Source organism: Sarcophilus harrisii, chromosome 6 (genome assembly GCF_902635505.1).
Source record: "Sarcophilus harrisii chromosome 6, mSarHar1.11, whole genome shotgun sequence".
NCBI lineage: Eukaryota > Metazoa > Chordata > Mammalia > Dasyuromorphia > Dasyuridae > Sarcophilus > Sarcophilus harrisii.
Window position 1 is genome coordinate 219,491,949 of NC_045431.1, and position 25,145 is coordinate 219,517,093.

General features: G+C 39.2%; 1 protein-coding gene and 1 pseudogene across 7 annotated transcripts in view; one reads left to right on the forward strand and one right to left on the reverse strand.

The window, feature by feature from the left end:
• Positions 1 to 25,145, forward strand: part of KIAA1549L (KIAA1549 like) — a 282,022-nt gene that overhangs the window by 59,067 nt on the left and 197,810 nt on the right. The gene's annotated exons all lie outside the window — the stretch shown is intronic.
• LOC111721550 lies at positions 21,011 to 21,992 on the reverse strand (annotated as a pseudogene).

A 25,145-nucleotide genomic window follows, 5' to 3' on the forward strand; every position in this document is an offset into this window, starting at 1 on the left:
ACAGAGGCAGTAATAATTTTTCTTCTTCCTTTTTCTTATTGCTTTTTAAAAAATTGCATTAATTTCCCAATATATTCCTTGCCTATTAGTTAGAACTATCCCTTGTAACAAACTAAAAAGGGGAACAAAATTTGATTGAATGAAGACATCCAACAGAATAGACCCTGCTCTTCTATCCTGAGGAAGGGGTGAATTTCATTGTGTTCTTTGGAACTGAGAGAGCTCATGGAAATTGATTTTAGTCCAGTGGTCTTTTGCTTTTGTTGCTTTTACATTATCATGATTGTGTTGTGATTATTGTATATGTTATTCTCTTGGTTCTGTTTTTCTTGTTCTAGGCAGCTATGGGGTGCAAGGGATAGGTCCCAGAAACTGGAATTAAGAAGTTGAAATTGAAACTAGACTTGGACACTAACTAACTAACTAACCCTGAGGAAGTTTCTTCATCTATAAAATGGGGATAGTAAAGCAATAGAGCCTGACTCCTAGGATTGTTATGAGGGATCAGATGAGACAATATTTGTGATGTTTTGGAAACCTTAAAGGACTCTAGAAATACTATGTATTATTATATTGGAATTATTTTATCACTTCATAAGAATCCCCGCAAGGTTTTTGGAATTCTTATTCATTGTTTCCTATGATGCATTAATATTACATTTATAGACGTGTATAATGAGAGTTGTATAGTTATTCTTTGGCTTGGCAGAATACCTGGCCCAGTCTGATAAGTACCCATTTTGTTTATACCATCTCTCTCTCTCTCTCTGCCTGTCCTTCTGTCTTTCTTCTCCCTTTCTTATTTGTCCCTATCTCTGTCCCTATTATCTCTGTCTGTCTCTGTCTCTCTCTCCAGAGCCAGATTCAGATTTACAGCTAAATAGTGACCATCGAACCCTCCCAACAATCCTGTGTGGTAGATAGATTAGTAGGTACTTCTTGTTGTGACCCCATTTGGGGTTTTCTTGGCAAAGAGAATGGAATGGTTTGCCATTTCCTTCTTCAGCTCATTTTACAGATAAGTATCTCAGGTTGGATTTGAACCCAGTTCTTCCTAACTCCAGGCCTGACATTTCATACACCTTGCTATCCAGTTAGGTACCACATTTATCATTATCTGCAATTTATAAAGAGACTGCAGTTCAGAGAGGTGATATGCTTTGTCCCTCATCTCCCATACGATACTCTGCCAGAGGCAGAATTTGAATCCAGCTCTTCCCAAACTCTTTGTATACAGTGTTTTCTTCCAACTGCTCTGGGTATTTGGAGGAATCAGCTTTCACCTGGCATGTCTCAGGTCAGGGAGTCAACAGTAAGGTTATATCCTAAGCTCTTTGATGTGTCATGGACTACTTTGGCAGATGGCTTTGTGAAGTCCATGGGCCCATTCTCAGAATTCTGTTTTCAAAGGCATAAAATGAAATACAGAAGATTATAGGGGAAACCAATTTTATCGAATGATGTTTGCCAAAATATTTTTCAAAGCAAATTCATGGATTTCAGAATAGGAAAATCTGCTTTAAGTGAACTCTAATTAATCCTCAGATTCATTTAATTATTTTTCTCTCCCATTTCATGACAACAAGCTAGAGATGTCATTATGAGGAAACACCTGTCTGTAGAATTTCTCTGTCATCCTTTGTGGGTATCTTGAAAGCTTTTTGCTTACCTCATACTGCTAAGTCCCAAAATAGAAACTGAAATATCTTTTTTTAAAAGAAAAGTTAATAACAGCTACTATTTCTGGTGTCTAAAGCCACAGAGTGTGAGATTTCTCCCATGGACATCTCCAGACATGCTATTTTCAACCAAAAGCCTTTCCCCCGGTTCCCCTCCCCTAAGATTTCAAAACAGCACCTAATTTAAAAGTCACCAGATTGGCCCAAAAGCAGCTTGTCTGATGATTATACTTGCAAAGGTTGTCCAGATGAATTGACAGAACTCCCCCTGCTGCCTTTTGACTAGGAAAAGATGGTGGCATTCGAAGTCAACTGAAAGTATTATTTCATATTTGATCTTTGTTTTCTCCCTACAAAGGGATTGAGAGCAGGACTGCATTGTACCTAGAAGCAAAGAATCATGAAAGCCCTTAGAAAAACCCTAGGATACCTATTGGTGGGGCTCTGCCTAGTTCCTCAACTTGGATCCAGCAGAGAATGAGGAGATCTTTTTCTATGGCTATTCTGAAATGAGGGTATTTTTCTGATTTGCACAGTTTGGAAAAATTGAATTATATTTGGTTAATTAGCTCTGAAGGCTGATGTTCTGGGTTTTAGTGCACTGACCTGCTCTAATTAAGTTCAGTGTTTTCAAAGGCCATCCAGCATGGGGAGGGAGAGGACATTTGGTCTAAAGAAAGGTAAGGGAAACTGACCATGGGAAGAAGCAGATGGGATTGGTGATCCAGATGCTGGTAAAATTCATGTGTATAAATCTCTGTGTATACAATTTATAGAAGTTGTTATAGATACAGAAATGCTTTTCTATACATCATTTTAGTAGGGATGGGCAGAAGGACAACTTGCCAACAAATTGAAGGGTTACAGTTGCTGTTTTTTTTTAAAGAGAGAGAGAGAGAAGAGAGAAAGAGAGAAAGAGAGAAGAGAGAGAGGGAGAGAGAGAGAGAGAGAGAGAGAGAGAGAGAGAGAGAGAGAGAGAGAGAGAGAGAAACACATACAGAGATAGATGAAACAGAGAGACAGAAGGAGAGAGAAAAAGAGGCAGGAGAGACAGAGAGACAGAGATAGACAGACAGACTGTGTCAAATCTTATCCAAGGAGAAATTATCCAAAGTTTCTAGTGCAGGAAGATTAGAATGGAGATATAATTGAAGTGCCAATTTCTCTATATGTTGGGTTCTTTCCAGAATCTTTCTTTCCTTTCAGAGACCTGAAAAGAGTCTGAAAGGTACATATCTTTTCTCTGGAAGTTTACCAACTCTACCCTTCATGTGTAAACAGAGTATTGAATAATTAAGTCCCATAGAAATGGGATTTGAGGCTTGGATCATATAGTTTTGATTCATTTTTTGCTTTCATATTTTTCTTCATCGTTCTTCTTTTCCTTTTCTTTAACTCCTTTCCCCCTTATTCCTCTTTCTTCTTCTTTCCTTTCTTCTTTTTCTCATTCCCTTTCCTGTCCCTAATCCTATCTCTCCACCTCAATCTTTCTCCAGATCTAAATGCAGACCTACATGTAGCTATTGACTACCAATCCCTTTCAATAGGCCTATGTGGAAGGGAAGGAGTTAGAACAGATATCTGCAGTTTACAAATGAAAAGCCTGTGGATCAGAGCAGTGATATATTCTTTCTAGTCCCTTTTTTCTTTCCTTCTCTGACCCCTCCCTCTTCCTCCTCTTCCTTCCTCTCTTCTTCATTTGCCTTTCTTCTTTTTTTCTTTTCTTTCCCTCATATTCCACATTTGTTCTTCTTTCTCCTCCAAGATATCCTTTGTCAATGAGGATATTCTTTTCACTTACACAATATATGACTATTTATCATTAAATCTTCAATTTAATTCATCAAGTACTAATTAAGCATATTCTTGATACAAAGTCGAAACCCCAACAGTTCCAGCCTTTATCCAAAGGGAAGAGGATTGTACACTTTGAAAGCCCTATATAAATAATGTGGGTCATATCTCTATCCTGTGAAGAGACTTCAGGGATTTCTTCGTGGTGAGATCTGGGATTGTTTCTTGGTTGAGCCGAGTTACCTCACTTTCAGGGGGAGACATATATATGTATGTATATATATATATATATATTCTCCTATTCCTATTTTCTCTGAATTCTATTTGCTATATATTTGAATAAATGAGCTTACTTTGTATTCTTTTTGTGTGTTCATTGTGGAACTGGCATTTGGCAGGAAGGGAGTCAAGTTTTAGATAAATGCATGAGTGTGTGTGTGTGTGTGTGTGTGTGTGTGTGTGTAACTCACATACATCCCTTGGGAACCTCCTTCTCATTTGAGGTATAGGAATCAGGAATGAAGCTTGAATCTAAAAAGTTTTCCCCTAGAGAAAAACAATATTTAAATGAACAGACCGATATGATTCTAGCCCAGTACCCCTTTCTTAGAAGAGAGCAGAGGGGAAGTCTCTGGCCCCAACCTTCTCCTTCTGACAGGACTCAAAGTCTCCCTTGGAGACTATTTGGGAAAGAAGACCCTAGGGAGGTCTATTCTTACTCCCCTTCAAGTTGTGTCTAGGTTGACTGATGTGGATAGACATAAGCTACATGGACAAAGAAACACAGAACAAAGAAATATTCTCTACATGTACCCATTATATGACCTATATAGGCTCCAAGAGTCTGTTTCTGATTTTAACCTCAATTAAATGAACAAAACCCCACCAGAAACCTTTAGATTTTTGTCAGTTTTTCAAGTTCTAGTCAATGCATTTGGAGAAAAATTTTTTGCATTTTCCCAACCAACATTTTTTTTCAAAATGAAAACTTTGAGATGTTGGGATAAGTGTGGGTGGCCTTGGTCATTCTGATTAGTTCTCTGTTAAAAATGAGTTAATGAGCATTTATGAAGGGTTTCCTGTGTGGCAAGAGGCACTGTGCTAAGGACTGGGATTGCAGAAACAGGCAAAAACCTTTCCCTTGCTTTTAAAGAACTCACATTTTAATGGAGGGAGAAATGTGCTCTAAAGAGACATTATGAGAATGGTAGGTGCTATGCTAGTTTTTTCTTTCAGAATTCAGTAGTTTGCATTTTGTTTTGTAAAACTGGGAAATTCCATCTAGGTCATATTAGTTGTATGTTATATGGACCCAATGCATATGGAACCAGTCATCTTTGTTCACTCACAATCGATACCCAGAAATGGCCAATAATTTTCCTCAGTAGCCTGATCAGTTCAAGACCAAATAGCCAAGTCATCACTGGCTTCAATGTAGCCACTCCATCCATCCATTTATTTGTCTATTTGTCTTGAACAATAAACTGACCCCCCATTTTTGTAGACTATTTTTGTTGGCCCTTTCTCAGGAGGACTCTGGGAGATCCCTGGGGAGTTCCAGCTGGAGCTAGGGAGATTTCACTCATGTTGGAACTTGACAGGTGTTCAGATGCTTCTTCCCTACAGAGACACTCTGAGTATCTGGCATACCATCACCATAGCAGACAGGACCAAGACTCGGCTTGGAGCAGCAAACATGTTGTGCTAAAAGAATCTGATCCAAGAAAGATCGAGGAAACACGAGTTGGTTCTACATGATGCCCTCTATTTCTTTGCCTCCCCAACTCAAAGCGATTCATTAAAAAGAGAAAAATCACTGCAATTATTTTCAGGGTATTATATAGATTAAAAAACACTTCTTATATATTCCATTGAACTTTTCAGCCAAATCAAATTTGTCACGGAGAGAGTGGGATTGTCTGTAATATTACTTATCAGCAAGCTGAAGTTTGGGAATATCAGACCATGGGAGGAGGCTTATAGTAAAATCAGAAAGCAATCATGTTAAGTGGCGTTTATATTATTCAACATTATATAGGGTGTCCCAAAGGTCATAGTGCAGTTAAACAGAAAATGCTCTAAAGCATTTGGGACACTCTGCATGGCTTACAAAGGGTCTGATTTGCGTCATCTATTGAACGTCATGGTAATCCCATCACTATAGGAATTATTATTCTCGTTTTATAGAATCATAGACCTAGAGAAAGGTGGGAAGTTAGGGACCATTTAAGCCAACCCTGACACTTTACAGATGAGGAAACTGAGTTTGGAAGAGGTTAAGACTTATCTAAATTTGAACAGATAGTGTCAGGATTAATGGGATTTCAACTCAAGTTCTTTGACTACTAAGCCTGAGCTCTTCCCCTTAATCTGCCTCTTTCTATGAATTTCTGTGATTGGGAAGTTCATCATCTGGGGCTTCCCTAAACATGGCTTGCCAGTCAATCAATTATTCATGATCTACTATATGCTGAATAGTGTTGTTGGTCACACAAGATATGAAACAACCCTTCTCTAAAGGGCAGGGACCATAAAGGACCAGGAGGAAATAGTATGTACATATTACAATTATCCCTTTCCCATCATGATTTTCCCCATACATATATCACGGCTTGGCATAAGAAATTAAATAAAAATTTGGGGAGAGTTTTGGAAAAACTGCATATGACATGTGAAGGCCAGCAAGCACACAGAAAAAGTTCAGAAACTTAGAAATACCTAAAAAATTAGTATTGTATAATATAGCCTATGACCAAATATTTAACTCAAATTTTACAACGAGGTACTGTAAATACCCCATTGAAAAAAAGAAAAAAAATTCCAGATTTCTTCTCTGGTATTAAAGGGGGGCAATTAAAAGAATTTTTCCAGATTCCAGGGGCATCATGTCCTTAACCCCATGATGTGGAAGGAGTAATTGTATACAGATTTATGAAAATATTTATAAAATAGAGACATAATGATTTTTGTGATGAAGATTCTAGCGGTTGTGGGATTAAGAAAGACCTTATATATGGGGCAACTGGATGGTGCAGTGGATAGTGCACTGGCCCTGAAGTCAGGAGGGCCTGAGTTCAAATCTGGTCTCAGACACTTAACACTTCCTAGCTATGTGACGCTGGGTAAGTCAGTCAATCCCAACTGCTTCAGAAAAAAAAAAAGAAAGACTTTTTATAAAAGGACCATTTGATCAAGGATTTTGAGATATGGAATTATGATGTTTAGAATTGTTATTTAAAGGATTTTGGAGTGTTTGGGTGGAGAGCATGGAGAGTTCCTGCCTTTACTCTCCCATCTTTTCTCCTCTTTGAGAGATGGAATTGTGGAAAGAACAGGTTTTTGGCACGGGGAGCAACTCTAAGGCTCAGAGATGGGTGCTAGATCTTCATCTCTGACATTGCACATAGTAACAGCAACACTGTGCAAATGATAAACTATGATTCACTTTGCTCTTTTGTAGCAATACAATGATCTAAGACAGTTCCAAAAGCTTCCTGATTGGAAAATGCTATCCACATGCAGAGAAGAACTGTGGAGTCAGAATGCAGATCAAAGCAAACTATTTTCACTTTTTTTTCTTTCCTGTGATTTTTCCCTTCTCACAACATGACTAAAGTGGAAATTTATTAATATGATTGTACATGTATAACCTATATCAGACTGCCATCTTGGGGAGGAGGGGAGAAAAATGGAAATCAGAATATTGTGAAAGTAAATGTAGAAAACGAATACATAAATAATTGAAAATAGTTTGCTATCTCTATAAAGAGCAGTTTAACCAGGTAGCCAGTACATGTGGTGATGGTGGAAATATAAAAAAAGATAGGTTGGAGCCAGACTATGGAATGCTTTTGTGAAAAGACAAAGTAATTTATATTTGATGCTGGAGGTAAAAGAGAGCCCCTGGAGTTTATTCAGGAAGGGATCGACATGGCAAAATTTATACTTTAGAAAAACATCAGTTTTGGCAGCTGTGTGAAGGATGAATAGAGTAGAGAGAGCATTTCTTCAATTTAACAAAATCAATTTTCAAAGCTGCTTTTTCACACTAAATTATCTATAGCATAGGGACAAGAACACTGGATTTGGAAGTCACAAAGATCGGGTTTCAATCTTTGCTTTTTATTCCCTGTGTGAAGTTTGGACAAATTGCTTCCTCTTCTGAAGGCTTGGTCTGGCCATCTGGGGAGTGAGGTGTTGGACTAGGTGACCTCCATGATGGTTCCTTTCAGCTCTAATTGTCAAGAGCTCGGCACAATAAGGACTTAATGTTTATAATTGTTTATCTAGGAAATGCCATTTGAAATGTTGGAAAGAGGAACAGAACTCTGCTATTTGCCAGAAAGTAGGACTCAAAAATTTTATGTAGGTTTTCCAGATCAAGAAGGGGCAGGGGAGCTTAATCCCTTCCATGGAAGGGATAACTATGTTGTATTATATTGTATTACAACTTTACAACTTACAACTGTTTTGTATAGAATATAATATTTTTGGGGGGAGTGTTGTAGGGGAGGAAAACAGCAGCTGGGGAAACAGGACAAGTAGAAGATGAGTCTTAAAACCAAATTTTTTGAAAGAAGCTCAGAATTCTAAGAGCATTTCAAGGCTGGGGATCAGCTTGCATAAAGATAAAAAGACAAGAAATGGAATTTCATGTATAAGGAATATCAGATCAAAACAACAAACATTAATTGAGCACTTATACATGCCAGGCACTGTGCTAAATCTTGGTGTACAAAGAAAGGCAAATACACACAATGCAAAACAAAACCCCCAAATAGTCCCTATTCTTGGGAAACCACAATCTAATATTATATGTAAGTAGGCCATTTTGGCAGGAATGTAGAATGTGTGGAGGGAAGTAAAGTATAAACAGCTCAGAAAAGGAGTTTGGAGTTGAATTGTGAAGGGCTCTAAATGCCAAGCAGAGAAGTTTGTATTTTGTACTTCTTCAGAGTATTGACATTTGTAATCACATGAGGAAATTCTCAAAATACCACAGTTAAGCACTCAATGATCGAGTTTAAGCGGCTGAGCCTTTCAAAATCCAATTTAGGCCTTCATTCTAAGGTCATTCCTGAAATTATGGGTCTCTTCCAAGTGGTTGGTTACCCTTGGTATCTCCTCCAACTTCCATGCCCACAAATAATTTCAATCAATGAGAGATATTTAAGAAATATTTAAATTGCATTAAAATTGTTTGTGGCAAGATTAATTTTCCTATCAAGTATTCTATGGCTCAGGGTCCCAGTCTCTGGGTTTATAAGGACAGGGTTCAATGTTGGGGAGTCTCCTTTTCCTCAATCCTCCCTTTGATATTTTTTTCCTCCCTCTTAAGATCCTTCTGGAAAATGTTAGAGAATGACTTTAATATGTATAGCCCACATCTAGGACTTTATAGGCAAGAGTAAAAGTGTCCTTAGCTTCCCAAGCACTTAGTGTAATAGGACATCTATGGTATAGGTCAGCTTTCATTTCATCCGATGGGAAATAAAGAAAACACATAAAAGATTCAGTCGACTATATGCAACTTGGTGAGTCCCAAGGGACTTTCCCCCAGGGACACTCCAGACGTATGGTTTTATATGAAGCACTTGTTCTACTCCAGAAGAATTTGGGTTTGCTAGAGTGGCAAATTCCTTCCCGTTAATAATAATGGTTAACATTGATGAAGTGCTTTGAAATTTGCAAAGTGCTTTACAAATATTATTTCATTTTATCTTCATGACAACCCTGCAAAATAAGTCTAATAGCTTATTTTACAGGTGAATAAATAGAAGCAGCCAGAGATTAAGTCACTTATCTGGTTGTAAATGTTTGAGGTTGGATTTGAACTGAGTTCTTTCTGACTTTAGGTCCAGTGCTGTAGTCACTGGTATCCAACATCAGCTAAATAGCTCACAAAAGTAGCAGAACCCAAAGTTTAGGTCTTTTGCTCCTTTATATCATAATTTAGTTCTTTGTTATTCTTTTCCTCCCTCCCACCCTCTCTCCCTTCCTTCTTCCCTCCCTCCCTTCCTCCTTTCCTCCCTTCTTCCCTTCTTCCCTCCTTCCTTCCTCCCTCTCACCCTCTTTCCCTCCCTCCTTCCTTCCTCCCTTCCTTCCTTCCTTCCTTCCTTCCTTCCTTCCTTCCTTCCTTCCTTCCTTCCTTCCTTCCTTTGTTTCATTCCTATATGGTAAATCAATGTCAAAAATGAAGATTCCATGGAAGGTCTCAGGTTTATGTCTGCATTTCCAGATAACATCTCCACAAATGTTCTGAAGAATCAGGCTAAATATGATTTAGAAAACCATGGAAAAACTTGGACATATTAAGGAAGATGCCATGGACCTTCAGAGAAGCAGATGTTAGGAAGAAATAAGCATAGTATTGTTTTACATATATGCGTATGAATATATATGTGTGTATATGTTTATAATATTTATGTATATGTATATATACATATAGATTTTATATATGCATGTATAAGTGAATATATATATATATATATATATAATATCCACACTTAATTTAAGGGTAATGAGGGGAAAAAATAAAGTAAAAAGTGCACAGCAGCAGAACAAAAGCAAAACAACAAAGAAAAGCTAGGCAGCTTTGAAAACAATGTATAGCATTTATTATATAGAGTTTCTTGAAATGGAAAATTTATTGTTTTATATTAACTCTCTCATGCTCCGATTCATCCATGGCAATGTTTTTTTTTTTTTCATTTTGTATTTAAGTTTAAGTTTTTAAAAATTTTATCAAAAAAAGAGAGAATTAGACTAAATAAAAAGTGCCTAATAATTACACTTTGGGAGCGGTTATGGGGGAGGCCAGGAATGTGCAGAAGCTTGGCCATTGAGCCATTAAATAAATGCTCCAATTCATCCCCACTGTCGCCTGCCAGGAACAGACTGTTTGTGTGGGCTCAGATTAATCCTGTGCTGTGATTCTGCTCACAAGTGACCAGGAAGGGAAGCCTGGCCCACTTTCAGCCTAAGGACCCTGCAGTCTCGAGGATGTGCTACAGGATGTTGTGGAGGCAGAGTGAAGAGCTGAGAGAGAAGTACCCGACTCTGTTCTCTTCCAGAGCTAGCAAACATCTGCTGAGTTTGGGAGTAGGGGTGGGTGAGAAGCAGCTGGTAGCTGGGGCCACAGACGTGGGAATGGTTGAGTGGGAAGCATTCAAAGAGAAGGTAGGTGAGAGCAGTTGTTCAGCGAATTTTCCCAGGATCATTCAAGATTGTGACTCAGTTTATATTTAGAATATTTTCTAGTACTGCAGAAACTGTCAAACAGGCCCATAGATATGAGAAATAACCATGAACTTTGCTTCTGTCTATGTTTTTTAGGTGTGGGCCCTCCATCCCTCTCCTCCACACCTTTGATTTTTGAAATCTTAGTATTCCTTAATTTTTAGTTCCCATCCCACCTCCTGGGTAAGTGATTTCTGATATGGAAAAACTTGCTGTTGACTCGTTATTTTGCATTTGTTTGTTCATTCCAAAATGATTTGAATCAGCAGCAAGCGTGTTGTGTCCCCAGTTGGAATATCACCTCCTTGAAGATGAGAACTATTGTTATTTTTTATATTCTCAGTAAAGAGCAGCGTGACCCTGGGCAGGTAACAACTTCTGTCTGACTCAGTTTCCTTATGTGAAAAATGGGGATGATAATGGCACCTACTTAACACGTTTATGAGATTCAAATGAGAAAATATTTGTAATACACTTTGCAACTCTTAAAAGACCATATAAAGGCTATATATCATCATTATCATTGTTGTTATTCAGTTGAAACTAACTCTTCATGCCTCCATTTGGGCTTTCTTTGGAAAAGATACTGGAATGGTTTGCCCTTTCCTTCTCCAGCTTATTTTACAGATGAGGAAACTGAGGCAAGCAGGGTGAAGTGACTTGGCTACAGTCACATAGCTAGGAAGTGTCTGAGCTCAGAATTGAACTCATAAAGATGAATCTTTCTGACTCCAGGTCCAGCATTCTCCCCACTGAGCCACCTAACTGCCCAATCATTATTATTACTGTCATTATTAACACACCCATCAGGGAAACGTTCTGAGATGAAAGGAAAACACTGAAGTCTATAGTGACAGAGTTCTGAATTGCCCCAACCACATGTATTATTTGTGTGTGCCTTCTTATCCTGGGACTTGGGCTGTGTGTCCACTTTCTCCATGGACAGCATGTGTCTTGGTAAGAAAGGATAATGGAGGTTTATGATTAGTATATTATGTAAATATTATGTATTTGCTTCGCATTTACATTAAGTGTTCTGGTTCACGTTAAGTATTAGTGGCTAATTTACTCTTTATTTTTAATTCATGGAATAAAGCAAGCATTGCTATGACATAGTATAATAGAAAGATTATTGCAATGAAGCTGCAAATCTATTATGTACAGCTTGCTATTCCTTTAAATATATAATAAAGTTAACATGTAAATTTCTTTTTTTTCTTCCCTCCCTCCCTGCCTGCCCTAGAGATGACTACCATTGGACACAAATAAATATATACATGTAAAATTATTCTATATATACTTCTATTTGTCAGTTCTTTCTCTGGATACAAATAGTATTTTCCTTCATATGTTCTTTGTGGCTAATTTGACTATTTATAATAGTCAAAATGGCTTAGTCAATCAATTCCATTGTTAAAATAATATTGCTTTTACCATATACAATATTCTTTTGCTTTTGCTCATTTTGCTTCTCATTATTTAATGCGAATCTTTCGTATCTTACAGCACGCTAGTATTCCATCATAATCATATACTACAATTTGTTATTCTTGGTAAATTTGCTAGTGAAGGCTCCTGGACTTAGGGTTAGGAGGAATAATTATCCACTATAGTGTTGAACCTCTTGAGGAAAGAATCCTGGGAAGCAGATTTCTAGGATTCCTTCTAGAACTCTCAGTCTTAGCAAGGTGGCTGCCCTTCTGGGGAGTTATATACAAGACAAAAGGTGACAAAAGGTGATTGAGGGGAGGGCACCAGAGGAGACCATGTTTCATGTAGAAGGTTGCCATTAAGCTAAGTCCTGAAGGAAAGTAAGGATTCTTCCTCCCAGGAAGAGGGGAGAAGGGAATACATGGCAAGAGGGTCAGCTGCAAAAAGGTTCCTTTAAGGCAGAATGCCTTGTATCCATTCTCCATTCTCTTCCCATACCCATTCTCATTGGTTGTGTGTAGAGAAAAGAGCATTAAAAAGTGAGAAGATCGGGGTTTGAATGCTAGCTATAATCTGTATGGCCTTGGACAAAAACTCATCTAAACTCTCTGGGGGTCTCAGTTTCTTCTTTTAAAAAAGAGAGAATTGAACTAGATCACCTCTAAGATCCCTTTCCTATTTCTCCAGCTTGCATTCACGCCATCTCCAGTCATCCTGATCTATATTTTGCCTGGATCCAAATGGCTCTGGAAGGGAAAATGAGGCAGGTGACCTTGCACAGCCCTCTCTCACTTAAATCCAATTCACTTGCATGCCATGGAATCAATTCCCTAATGTCATGGTCCTCTTTGAGAAGGAAGGACAAATTACAGCAACATTTCTCTCTCTATCAACCTAAAAGTTCCTTTTTTTCCTCCTAAAGATCATGAAGCAGACTGCATTTTCCTTTGGTTCCAATTATCTACACCTTGTCATATACAATTAAGCAAATGTTGTCTTAGAACTGAGTCAGACTCACCTCAGTTCCCCATGCCTGGAAGGCTCTCTCTCCTTGTCTCTGCCTCTAGGCTACCCTGGCTTCTTATAAGTCCCAGCTAAAATCTCACCTTCTACAGGAAATTTTTCCCATCTTCACACCTTTTAATGCTGGTGCCTTTCCTCTGTGATTATCTTCAATCTATCCTTCCTTCCTTCCTTCCTTCCTTCCTTCCTTCCTTCCTTCCTTCCTTCCTTCCTGCCTTTCTTTTGTTTTCCTTCCCTTTTTCCTTCCATTCTTCTCTCTCTCCATACCTTCCTTCCTTGCTTTCTTTCTTCTTTCCTTCCTTCCTTCTTTTTTCTTTCCATCCTTCCTTCCTCTTTTCCTCCCTCCCTTCCTTCCTCCCTTCTTCCCTTTCCCCCTTCCTTCCTCCCTTTCTCTCTGTCTCTCTCCTTTCCTCAAGATATGTAGATAGATTAAACACTATCTATCTAGGTAGGCTATAACTTATATAAATATAGTTGTTTGCATGTTAACTCTTGAAGAACAGGGACTTTGTATTCTTAGCACTTACTGCAGTAACTAGGCACATAATGGGCACTTAATAAATGTTTGGTTAGCTGGATGGTGCAGTGATACTGGGCCTGGAGTTAAGAATAATCTTTATTGGTTCAAATATGGCCTCAGACATTCACTAGCTGTGCAACTCTTGGCAAATCACTTAATCCTGTTTGCCTTAGTTTCCTTATCTGTAAAATGAGCTGGAGAAGGAAACCACTCCGGTATCTCTGCCAAGAAAACCCCAAATGGAACCATAAAGAATAGGACATGACTGAAGTGATTGAACTACAACAATAAATGCTTATTGACTGAATAAGTTCTCTTAGAATCCTGAGGTAGATAGAACCAAATGCTCTGTGACAAGTTTGCCTTCAAAGCAGATAACTCATTAATTTCTTTTCCCAGAAGAAATTTAAGCCCTAGACAAGTGAATGGTCAAAGTTCTCTTATGCTTATATAAGTACTTGTTTTCTTGCTGGATAGGATGTAAGCTCCTTGAGGGCAGAGATTATTTTATTTTATTTTATTTTTTTATCCCAAGCACTTAGCACTGTGATTGGCACATCATTGCTGTTAAGGAAATGTTTGTTGACTTGACATAGGGCACAGGAGAAAGGGAACTTAAAGATGATTTGAAGGTTTTGAGACTGTCTGTCTGAGGGATGGATTCCTTGACAGAATCTTCTCGACAGTGACGAGGGACTTGTTTTCTATAGCTGTCATTCTATATGCATGCGGTTTGCCAGAATATGGTTATTATTTAAAAGAGCAGCTGCTAACAGAATTGCTTAAAAACAAAAAACCTCAACAACTTATCTGAAGAATACTCTTTTGGGAGTTCTCTGAAGTTAAAGGCCAAGTGATTGACATGCATGCTGGATTCTACTGCTGTGACTCAGTATTCATGATCTTGAATGCTGATGGAGAGGGTGAATTTTCTTCTATCATCAGGAGATATTTGAGCATAATCTAGCTGATCTCTTGTTGGGAATGTTGTTAGAGGGGGCTCAGGCTTCAGATAAGAATTGGTCTTTGATCACCCCTGAAAACATCTGAAGTTCTGAGGTTGTATTATACTTGCTCACAGTGCTTACAGAATGCCATCTAGTTAAGTTCCCTGTCATATCCAATCAAGACACTCCCCATTCTTCTTCACCATTCCTGATTCAGGCAAGTACTCTTGTACCATCTGAATTTGTCTTTTCTTCCTTCCTTCCCTCCATTTCTCTCTTCCTTCCTTCCTTCCTTCCTTCTTTTCTTCTGTCTTTCTTCCCTTTCTCCTTTCACTCCTTTCTCTCTCTCCATTGCTTTCTTCCTTGCTTTCTTTCTCCTTTCTTTCCTTCCTCCCTTCCTTCTTTTTTCTTTCCATCTTTTCCTCCCTTCCTTTCTTCCTCCCTTCTTCCCTTTTCCCCTTTCTTTCTCCCTTTTTCTCTTTTTCCTTCCTCAAGGATTTACAGATCCACTGCATGCAAGACATTGTTGGATGCTGGCCTTAAATGCCAGTTTTATTTTTCCTTAAACGTCCTCTTGTATTCTTTTCAGTTCTCCCAAACTGAACCAGACAGTAAAGAAAATGAGCCCTGATATTCTACAGCTTAGAAAATGTCAAACTCCATGGCTTCTTGGAAGTAGGTGACAGGACCCAAGGGACTGGCTGTCTTCATGGATAGGGAAAATTTGGGCAGGATTTGGAGATTGATATTGTGATGTGCTGCCCTGCTCACCTGCAGGCTATTTATTGTGTTCCCATGTGCTGAGATGGGGATGAGAAAAGCCTCTCTGGTAAAAGCACCCATTATTTTCGTTTTGCCATTGCTCGTTAGACAGTGCCTGAAAAGGACTTCTGTTCCATCTTTCTTTGCTTTGGTCCATTTTTTTCATTGGCCTCAACCACTGTTTTATCAGTTTCTACTCTCCAACTCCCCCCCCCCCCAATTTCAATTATTTTTGTTCTAAATACAATCATTTGTGTATCACCTGGGACCCAAGGGAAATCCACTTTTCCACAAAGATTTTTCTACTCTGGATTTAGACAGACTTGAGATCTGGATTCAGTTCTGAAGAAAAGTGACCTCTAAACAGAGGTAAGGATCAGGCTTTTTCTTTGGTTTGCAATTCAAGAAATCTCTTACACAAAGCTTAGGGATGACATAATAATAGTTAGCATTAATTGTGTGATTTAAGCTTGTAAAACATTTGAGTTTCACAAAAACCCCTGGGAGGTAGGTGCTATTTTTGTTCCCATTTTACATATGAGAAATTTGAGGCAATCAAGAGATTAAGTGACTCGAGCAGTGATGTTGCTAGTAAGTGGCGATGGCCCAGGATGCAGTACAAGATCTCTGCCTCTTTAAGCTAAGGTCCTTAACAGACAAATGAGATCCATTAAAGACCTTATTTTAAAGATCAAGGGCTCCTACAGCATCCAGAGCCATCTCCAGTCACCCTGATCTACATCTTCTCACTGGACCCAGGTGGCTCCAGAGGAGAAAGTGAGACTGGTGACTTTGCACAGCCCTCCCTCACTGAAGTCCAATTCACTTGTATGTTATGACATCCCTAATGTCACGGGCATCTCCAAGGACAAAGGACAAACAACAGCTGTAAGTGACTTAAAGCTGTATTTGAACTGAGCTCTTCGTGACTTCAGCTCCAGTGCTTTATCTTGTTGGTGAGTCATTTTTCATTCGTGTCTGACTCTTTGTGACCCCATTTGGGCTTTTCTTGGCCAAGATACTGGAGTGGTTTGCCATTTCCTTCTCCAGCTCATCTTACAAAGGAGAAAACAGAAGCAAGCAGGATGGAGTGACCTGCCCAGTCACAAAGCCAGGAACTATCTCAAGTTCAATTTGAACTCAGGTTTTCCTGATTCCAGGTCTGACACTCTTTCTGCTATACCACCTAGCCATCCTAGTGCTTTATCCAGGAATTACCTAACTGCACTAGATTCATACCCAGCATCCTCTCTAAAACTGATTAATGAGGTTCTTTCTCGATAGATTCTTACTATATGTAAAATCATCTTTTTTTTTTAAATTGTACTGTGTTAGGGAAATGCTTGTTTTGTTCCATGAATTCAAAGTTAAATAAATTAGAAAAACAAACAAAAAAGAAAGTTACTTACTATGCAAAGCAGTAAATTATAAGATAGAACATAGCTGTATATTTTCTCTACTATGAAAAAAATACTTAAACATAAAATACTCAGAGGTATGCATTAATAAATGCTGAAAATATGAATATAAACTATCACTACTAGTATACTAGGAGTTAGGAAGATATCCTGGGAGATCTAGGCAACCTAGATCATTGGACTGAATCTAAAAGGAGGAAATTTAATAGGAATCAATGAAAAATCTTACTTGGGCTCAAATAATCAACTTCATAAATCCAACATATGTTAGAACTAAAGTAGCAGTTTGTCTGTAAAGGATATTGAGAATTTCATGGACTGCTGCAAACTCAGGGTGTGATGTGGAAATTTAAAAAGCTAATACCATTTGGTCTGTGCTGAGAGCCATAGCTTATGGCAGTGAGAATGTCCTTCTCCATTTTAGACATCCTTCCCTGGACATTCTCAAGTTTATTAACATCACTTCCAAACTTCGGTGTCTAGAATCCAACACTCCACATGAGGTATAATCCAAGGCAGAAAATAATGAGAAAAATCAATGTAAAATATTGTCCTTGGGCTCATATCATCAACTTCATAAGTCCAACATATGTTATGACTAATGTAGCATTTTGCCTATAAAGGATATTGAGAATTTCATGGACTGCTGCATGGGACAAAGAGAAGGTTGTTGTTAGGAGGAGAGAATTGTCAGGAAGAGTGAGGTGGGGGGGAGGGAAGAGACATAATAACTATCTTGAATTACTTTAAATATCACTTATGGAAATGGATAAGACTTATGCACAATGTGGTACTATTTGGGAAGGGACTTGCCGCTCCAGTAAATACAAACTTGTTTTCCTTCTGGGTCAATACAAGTATTTAGTATTATAGCATAAATGGAGTAGATCACAGAAGTGACTCTGGGACTTAAGATGAGACTTAAATGTTTTGTTCAGGGCAATAGTGAATCTGTTACATGTTATCTGTGTCTTCCATGGAGTGAAATCCAAGCTGACTTATACCATATATAGCTGATTACCATAAGTGCTTGGGAAGTTGAAAACCCTATTTCTTTCATCTGTGGAGATCTTGACAAAGAAACATACTCATCCTCCGGGCAGGTCTTCAGATAGAAGCTGCATGACCACTTGTCACTTGTGTAGTAGGGCAATTCTTTTTCAGAACCAGGCTAAATTAGAAAATCTTTTCCAACCCCACAATTCTGAGATTTTGTAAAAATCTACCTTCCTTCCTGCTCATAGTTATCCATGGATATTTGCCTTGAGTGAATGACTATTTGCCAAGCTACATAGGACGATGAGGGGTAATGAGACATTTGTAGCTTAATGTTATCTCAGGGTTTGCCAGTGATCCCCAACTAATACCCTAAAAACATAATGGAAAATCTCACTAAATCACAGTCTTGAAAACTCTTATCCTGGAGATGAATCAGAAAAAGGCAAGAAATCTCTCGGTACTTGTGCAGAAACTGAACAAGAACAGACTTTGAAAACACCATGTTGTTGATTTGGTCCATGAAGGGTTTAAAAAGTGATTCTCCAGCTATGGGAGTAAATTATTGTGAATAATTTACCATGAATCAGACTGTACTTTTCCTCCTCTGACTCTAGGGTTCCTCAGTGAAAAATCAAGAAAAACTTAACCAACCAACCCAGGGTTCTTGCAAAAACAAAGATGCTTTTCTTGGCGAGAGGTAAATAGTTCAGCAAGTTAATACCTGTTCTGTGGGGGATATTAGAGGAAGAAGGATGAAAACAATATGGTTTCATCCCTCAAGGAGTTTACATCCTACTGGGAAGGGATGAAAGAACAAATATATTGAGTAAATACAAGGGGATTTTGGTGAGGGAAGATACTAGCAGCTCAAGGGCATGAGAAAAGGTTTCATGTAGGAGTGTTTATGATAACTGAGCTTTGAAGGAAACTAGAGATCTTAAGAGGCAGAATTGAAGAGAGAAAGAAGATTTCAGGATGGGAATGGAGATGGGAGATGGAAGTTAAAGTTCACAATAGGAAATATGTTTAATAGGGATGGAAAGATAATTTGGAGCCAGGTTATGAAGGACAATCAAGCAATCAAGCAATTCATAAGCATTCATTAAGTGTTTACTAGGAAAAAGTAAATGCAATCTCTACTCTACAGGAGCTTACATTGAAAGGGGAGTGATATCGTGAATATCAATAGACACATAGGAAGGGAATGGGAGAACAAGCATTGATGAAGCACCTACTGTGTGTCAGCTCCTATGCTAAGCACCTTACAATTATTATCTCATTTGTTTCTCACAGTAATTGGGGAGGAGGAGTGCATCTCCACTTGTCTTGATCTATATCTTGCCACTGGATCCAGATGGTTCTGGAGGGGAAAATGAGGCACACGACCTTGCACAGCCCTCCCTCATTGAAATCCAATTCACTTGCATGTCAGGGTATCCCTTCCCACATGTCATGGTTCTCTTCGAGAACAAAGAGCAAACAACAACTTCTGAGAAGTAGGTGCTGTTAGTGTCCCCATTTTACAGATGAAGAAACTCGTTTCATCTGGTAAGGAGAAGGTTTGGGGACTGGGAGACACAAGAGCTGTTTTCAAGTATCTGAGAACTGTTATGTGGAAGAGAAGCAGAAGGTATTTTCCTCAGAGTCAGGCTTGGTCATGATAATTGCATATGCTGAGTTTCATCTTTATTGTTATTAGCTCACTAGACTGTGCTTTCTGGAGAGCAGGGAGTGCTTCCCTCCATTTCTTTATATCCCCATTGCTTAGCACACAGTAGGCATTTAATAAATGCAAACTTACTGACTGTTCTTTCCATTTACATTGTTGTAGTTAAGGCTTATCTCAAAAAGAACTAGGAATAATAAATAGGTACAAATTGTAGAGAGGACGATTTAGGGAAAACTTCCTAACAATTAAAGCTATACTGAGTAGAACAGGGACAGCCAGGTGATGCCATAGTGCATAGAGAGCCAGACCTGGAGTCAGGAAGACTCATCCTCACGAGTTCAAATCCAACCTCAGATGCTTACCAGCTGGGTGACCTTGGGCAAGTCAATTAACCTCAGTTTGCCTCAGTTTCCTCATCTGTAAAATGAGCTGGAGCAGGAAATTGCTCCAGTAGCTTTGCCAAGAAAATCCCAAATGGGATCACACTCAGTTGAACACAACTGAAATAACTGAACTACAAAAATTGCTAGGAAGTTATATATCAATTTTACATTTTAGTCTTTTCAGCTTCCAGTCAGTGCACCTAATTCTTCCCTCTGGTGCCAATCAGAACAAAATCGATCATTCTTACTATATACCAGCCCTTCGGAGACTCCTGTTCTCCATGTCCTCCCTTCCACATCACACTGCTTTTCTTTCCTCTGGGTCAAACATCCCTCATTCCTAAGAACTAAACTTGTTATCAGGAAGAGGTGTGTTCAGATGGGAAAAAACGATCAAAGGTAAAATGTATTATAGACTTTCAAAGAATGCCAAGAGACTTCCCAAGGGATTTGTCCCTAGCCCCGAATGGTTTAACATCGTTGTCACTGACCTGAATGGAGGCATAGATGACAAGTTTATTAAGTTAACTGATGCTATTAAGCTGGAAGGGATAGCGAATACATTTGAATGGCCGACAGTGCCCAAAAAAAGATTTCAACAAACAAGAATGATGGGGTGGCTATGGCTCGATACCAATCATTTGGAAAAGATCCAGAAGTTTTAATGGACTCAATATGAGTCAACAGTGCAATGTGACAGTCCCAAACCAACCAATCAAACACCCCCTCACTCCATCCAATTTTAGGTTGTGTTAGAAAGCGTCTCAAACTCTGAAGATGATGCCATAGTGCATAGAACACTGGACATGAAGACTCCTTTTCGTGAGTTCAAATCCAACCTCAAACATTTAATAGCTATGTGACTCTGGGCAAGTCATTTAACTCAGTTTGCCTTAGTTTCCTCACTTGTAAAATGAGCTAAAGAAAGAAGTGTTAAATCATTCTAGTATCTTTGCCAAGAAAAAGGGGTCATGAAGAGTCAGGCACGACAGAAGAATGATTAAAATAATATCATCCTTATGTAGGGACTAAATCTTTGTATATTGTTTTTTGTCTTTGCACTGAATATAGAGGCTTTATTGATGGTAAACAAAACAGGACTCTATGCCACGAGAGTGCCTTGGAGACCAGGACTATGAATGAGACATGAAATCCCCAGTACAGGGAAATAGGTTAGGGGTATGGTAGGGCTCTTCTTTTGGCTGGAGAGTCATGGCTTTTCACTTTACTCTTTGAAGGCCATATAGACCATGAAGTCTACATACTCATTGTCATTCCAGGAAATGAGCTTGACAAAACGGTCTCTGAGGGCAATACCAGCACTAGCATCAAAGGTAGGAGAGTGGGTATTGCTGCTAAAAGTCACAGGATACAACTCGATCCTTTGTGAAGCCCAAGAAGCACTTCAAGGGTCCCTCTAATGCTTGGTTCACTCCTTTATTATTTTACCATATTTGGTAGCTTTCTCCAGGTGGCAGGTCAGCTCCACAACAATTACACTGAGAGTGAGAACTTGTGAACTTCCCATCAGCTCAGGTTTGACATTGCCCATAGCTTTAGCAGCATCAGTGGAAGGAGGGAGAATACTCATCATGCTTCAGCTTGCCAGAGGAGCCATCTACTATCTTTTGGGTAGCAGTAACACCAAGGACTGTGTTGATGATATTAATATCAAATATAGCAATATCAAAATTATCATGAATGATCTTGGCCAGGGAGCCCAAGCAGTTGGTAGTACAGGAAGCATTACTGACAATCTTAAAGGAATTCACTCCTATCCTGAATATAAGGCTTCAGCAGAATGGGCAGAGATAATTCTACCCTTCAGATGAACCTTGACTTTTTCCATGGTAGTATAAGTATGATTCAGTTCTTAGTTCTAGCCTTCAGATGGACCTTGGGCTTTTCATGGTGGTAAAGACACCATTGGACTTTACTATGTTGGTAAGATCACACTCCTGATTTTCTCACCATCTTTCCATTCTCAAATCATCAGGTGCTCTTAAACATGTGATGGATGAAATATTGGAACATATAAATCATAGAGCTGAGATCAGTGAAGGGATCATTGACATCACAGTGTCAACTCTGCCTGAGGTGAATGCAGTTCAGCTCTCCAAATGTCCAATATGGCCAAATCCATTGGCTCTGACCTTCATTATCTTGTCTCAGAGATGCGGCTATAAACATGGATCCTGGTGCTGAGATTGGGAAGAACTGGAAGTCTCTCTGTATTTTGACCTTGTCATCCCACATCTGAAATATTTAGGAAGGACATTGACAGATTAAAGAGTATATTATAGACTCTGCCCATGGTCGAGGATGGTTCTTGAGATCCTGCCATATGAGGAATGAATGTTATATTGTCCTGTCCTTCTTATCAATTGCCCTAAAAGTCCTCAGGGATTTAAAATTCCCGTCCTGAGAGCACATCTATTCAATCAAAATTCACCCAGGTGATGTTTCCATGCTACAAAGTCCAAGCACAGACTTCTGGGAAATGTAGTCTGTTCATTTCCTTCCAGTGACTGAGGGTCTTTCTCAATACTAAGCATTGTAGTCACCTGACATCCATCCACCAACGTTCCTCTATATCTGCAAAACTGACCATGTTCTTTGGACTGTTATCTGGGCAAAACTGACCATGTTCTTTGGACTGTTATCTGGGCTTCCTTCTTTCAGCCAAGTTCGGTTTTCTGAGAATCAGCATCAGAAAAAAAAATACCCCCAAACACTCTAATTTCAATAACCTCATGTATACTCCAGTTTTTCATCATTTTGGAGCAGCCAAAAAAGTCATTCAGAAACGTGGCAGTTTGCAGGGCTAATTATAGATCCCCTTGTTTTCTGAATGCACAGATGGTTGCGGTAAAAACCACAGAGGAAAGAGAGCTGCCTGTTAATTCCACGGTAGCCATTAGTCTCCTGATCTTCTCTTAGCACTCTAAAAAATCCTGCCAGACATTTTCTTGCAACTCCAACAGAAGTTTCATAGGGGCAGAGTGGGAGAGGGGGATGTGTGGGTCAAAATTTCCAGGATATATTTTAGGGAGGAGATATTTCATCCCAGGGATTTCAGAGAGGGTAGAGGGGGTTCCCAGCAGCAATAGCTGCATCCTACATCATCTGCAGAACTTAGTTTGCCATCTAGCTAGAGGTGAGAAATGTGAATGAGGACAGTGATTATGAGTAACATCCTTTGGGGCAAATGTGTGAATTCTGTTACTACCAGGCTTAAAAATTATTCACTGCTCTCCCACCACCTTTAGAATAAAATCAGCTCCTTACCCTGCCTGCACTATAGCACCACCTGGATCAGCAGACTTTCCTTTCAGTATCTCACACTAATAAATTAGATTACTTGCTATTCTTTAAATTTTCCTACCTCCCTATCTTTGCCCAGGCTGTATCCTCTCCTTGGACTCCTTTCCTCTTAATTTCTATTTTATTTTTTGTTTTTTAGAAATTTTAGTTGTTCTTTAAGGCTCATTTTCACTTAAGCCTTGATTTCCCCAACTGGCTATAACTTTCTAATCCTCAGAATCACAATTTTTATCATTTCAACTTTGAGGCATGATGACAGTGGAGTGTTGTTTCTTTTTTAAAAATTTATTTTATTTTTCAATGAATGAGCATTGATTTTCTCTTTATCCTGCCTTCCTTTCCCACTGAAAGAAAGAAAAGCAAAGCTGCTGTAACCAATATGTATAATAAGACAAACATTACATGAGTAATATCCAAAAATACGTCTCATGGAAAACATTAAATCTTTTATTTCTTTCTCAGGAAGTAGATAGCATGGTTCATCCTCAGTCCTCTGGAATTATAGTTAGTAGTTGTATCAATCAGTTCTTGCCTATTAAAGTTCTAAGGTCATCTTATTATTTCAAATCAGTTCAGAAAAATCTTCCTTTCCTTTTCATCCTTCCATATGGTGCAGTAATATTGCGTTCCATTTACACACTGTTGTGTGGTTGGCCATTTAAAAGTCATTTTTCAGTTTTTCTTTGTGACTGTTGGGATTTTCTTGGCAAAGATACTGGAATGGTTTGTCATTTCTGCTCCATTTCCTTCTCCAACTTATTTTACAGGTGAGGAAACTGAGGCAACAAGGTGAGGTGACTTTCCCAGGGTCCCACAGCTAATAAGTATCTGAGGGCAGATTTGAACTCAGAAGATAAATATTCTTGACTTCAGGCTGGGTACCTAACTGCCCCTGTAATTGTCTTAGAGCGCTTTACATATGTCTTAGGACTAGGCAGCAAGGACCCAGTTCTCACAGCACAGTCTCTGTTTTCTTCCCTGGCAAGCCGATACCCCCAGCCTAGAGCTAATCTAACATATGAGGCTTTGGGAGCTGTCTCAGGGTAGTAGTGCTGAGTGATGATGGAAAGCCTTCGAGTTGGCTTCAGGGCCAGAAGGATGACTAAAGAGAGACTAGCCTGGAACCAAGCATGGATGCAAGGTTCTAGGGCATGGGCTCTAATTCTCTTTCCAGGCTGCCTTCTGGCAGGGGGACTGGTATGAGTTCTAGGATCGGGGAAGGGCTGTTTCCCTTGCAGGTGGTGTGCTCAAGTTCCAACAAGCTTTTGTCACTCCTGGTCAATGAGTGGGACACCTGAGCCAGTCACCATTACTGCAGGGCAACTCCCGAGGCAGGTTATGAGCCTGGAGTTGGTAAGGAAAGAAAGGGAGAGTTTTTGTTCAGGTGCAGGCAATTGGCTCCCCACCTTTGATATCATGAGCAAATAGACAGGAGGCATTGATCCCAGCTGCACAAATAGGGCACGTGTCTGGAGCAGAAACAGTCTGCCCAAAATGACTCAGAGACCCAGGTGTGAGGGTGTTTACCTGCAATCCTTGTAACTGGCTTAGATTGGTGCTGGAGGATCGCTTGATTCAGGAGTTCTAGTTCTAGTAGGGCTAAAGCTGATTAGGGACTACTGAGAGGTGCCATTGTATACAGAGCATGGGACAGTATGAGTTCAAATCCAGCCTCAGATACTTAACTCTGACTCAGTTTCCTCATCTACAGAATGAGTTAGAGAAGGAAATGATAAACTACTCTGGTGTCTTTGCCAAGAAAACCCTAAATGGGATCATGATGAGTTGGACGTGGTCATAGGAGCCAGAAGACCGCTTAAGGAAGAGTGGAACCTTAGCAGGTCAATACTCCCATGCTGATCAGCAATAGGAGTAGACCTGAGAATGGCCAGCCAGGGTGAGATAAAAAGATTTAATCTCAAATAAGAAGAAAAGGGGGAAAAGGAGAAGAGGCAAA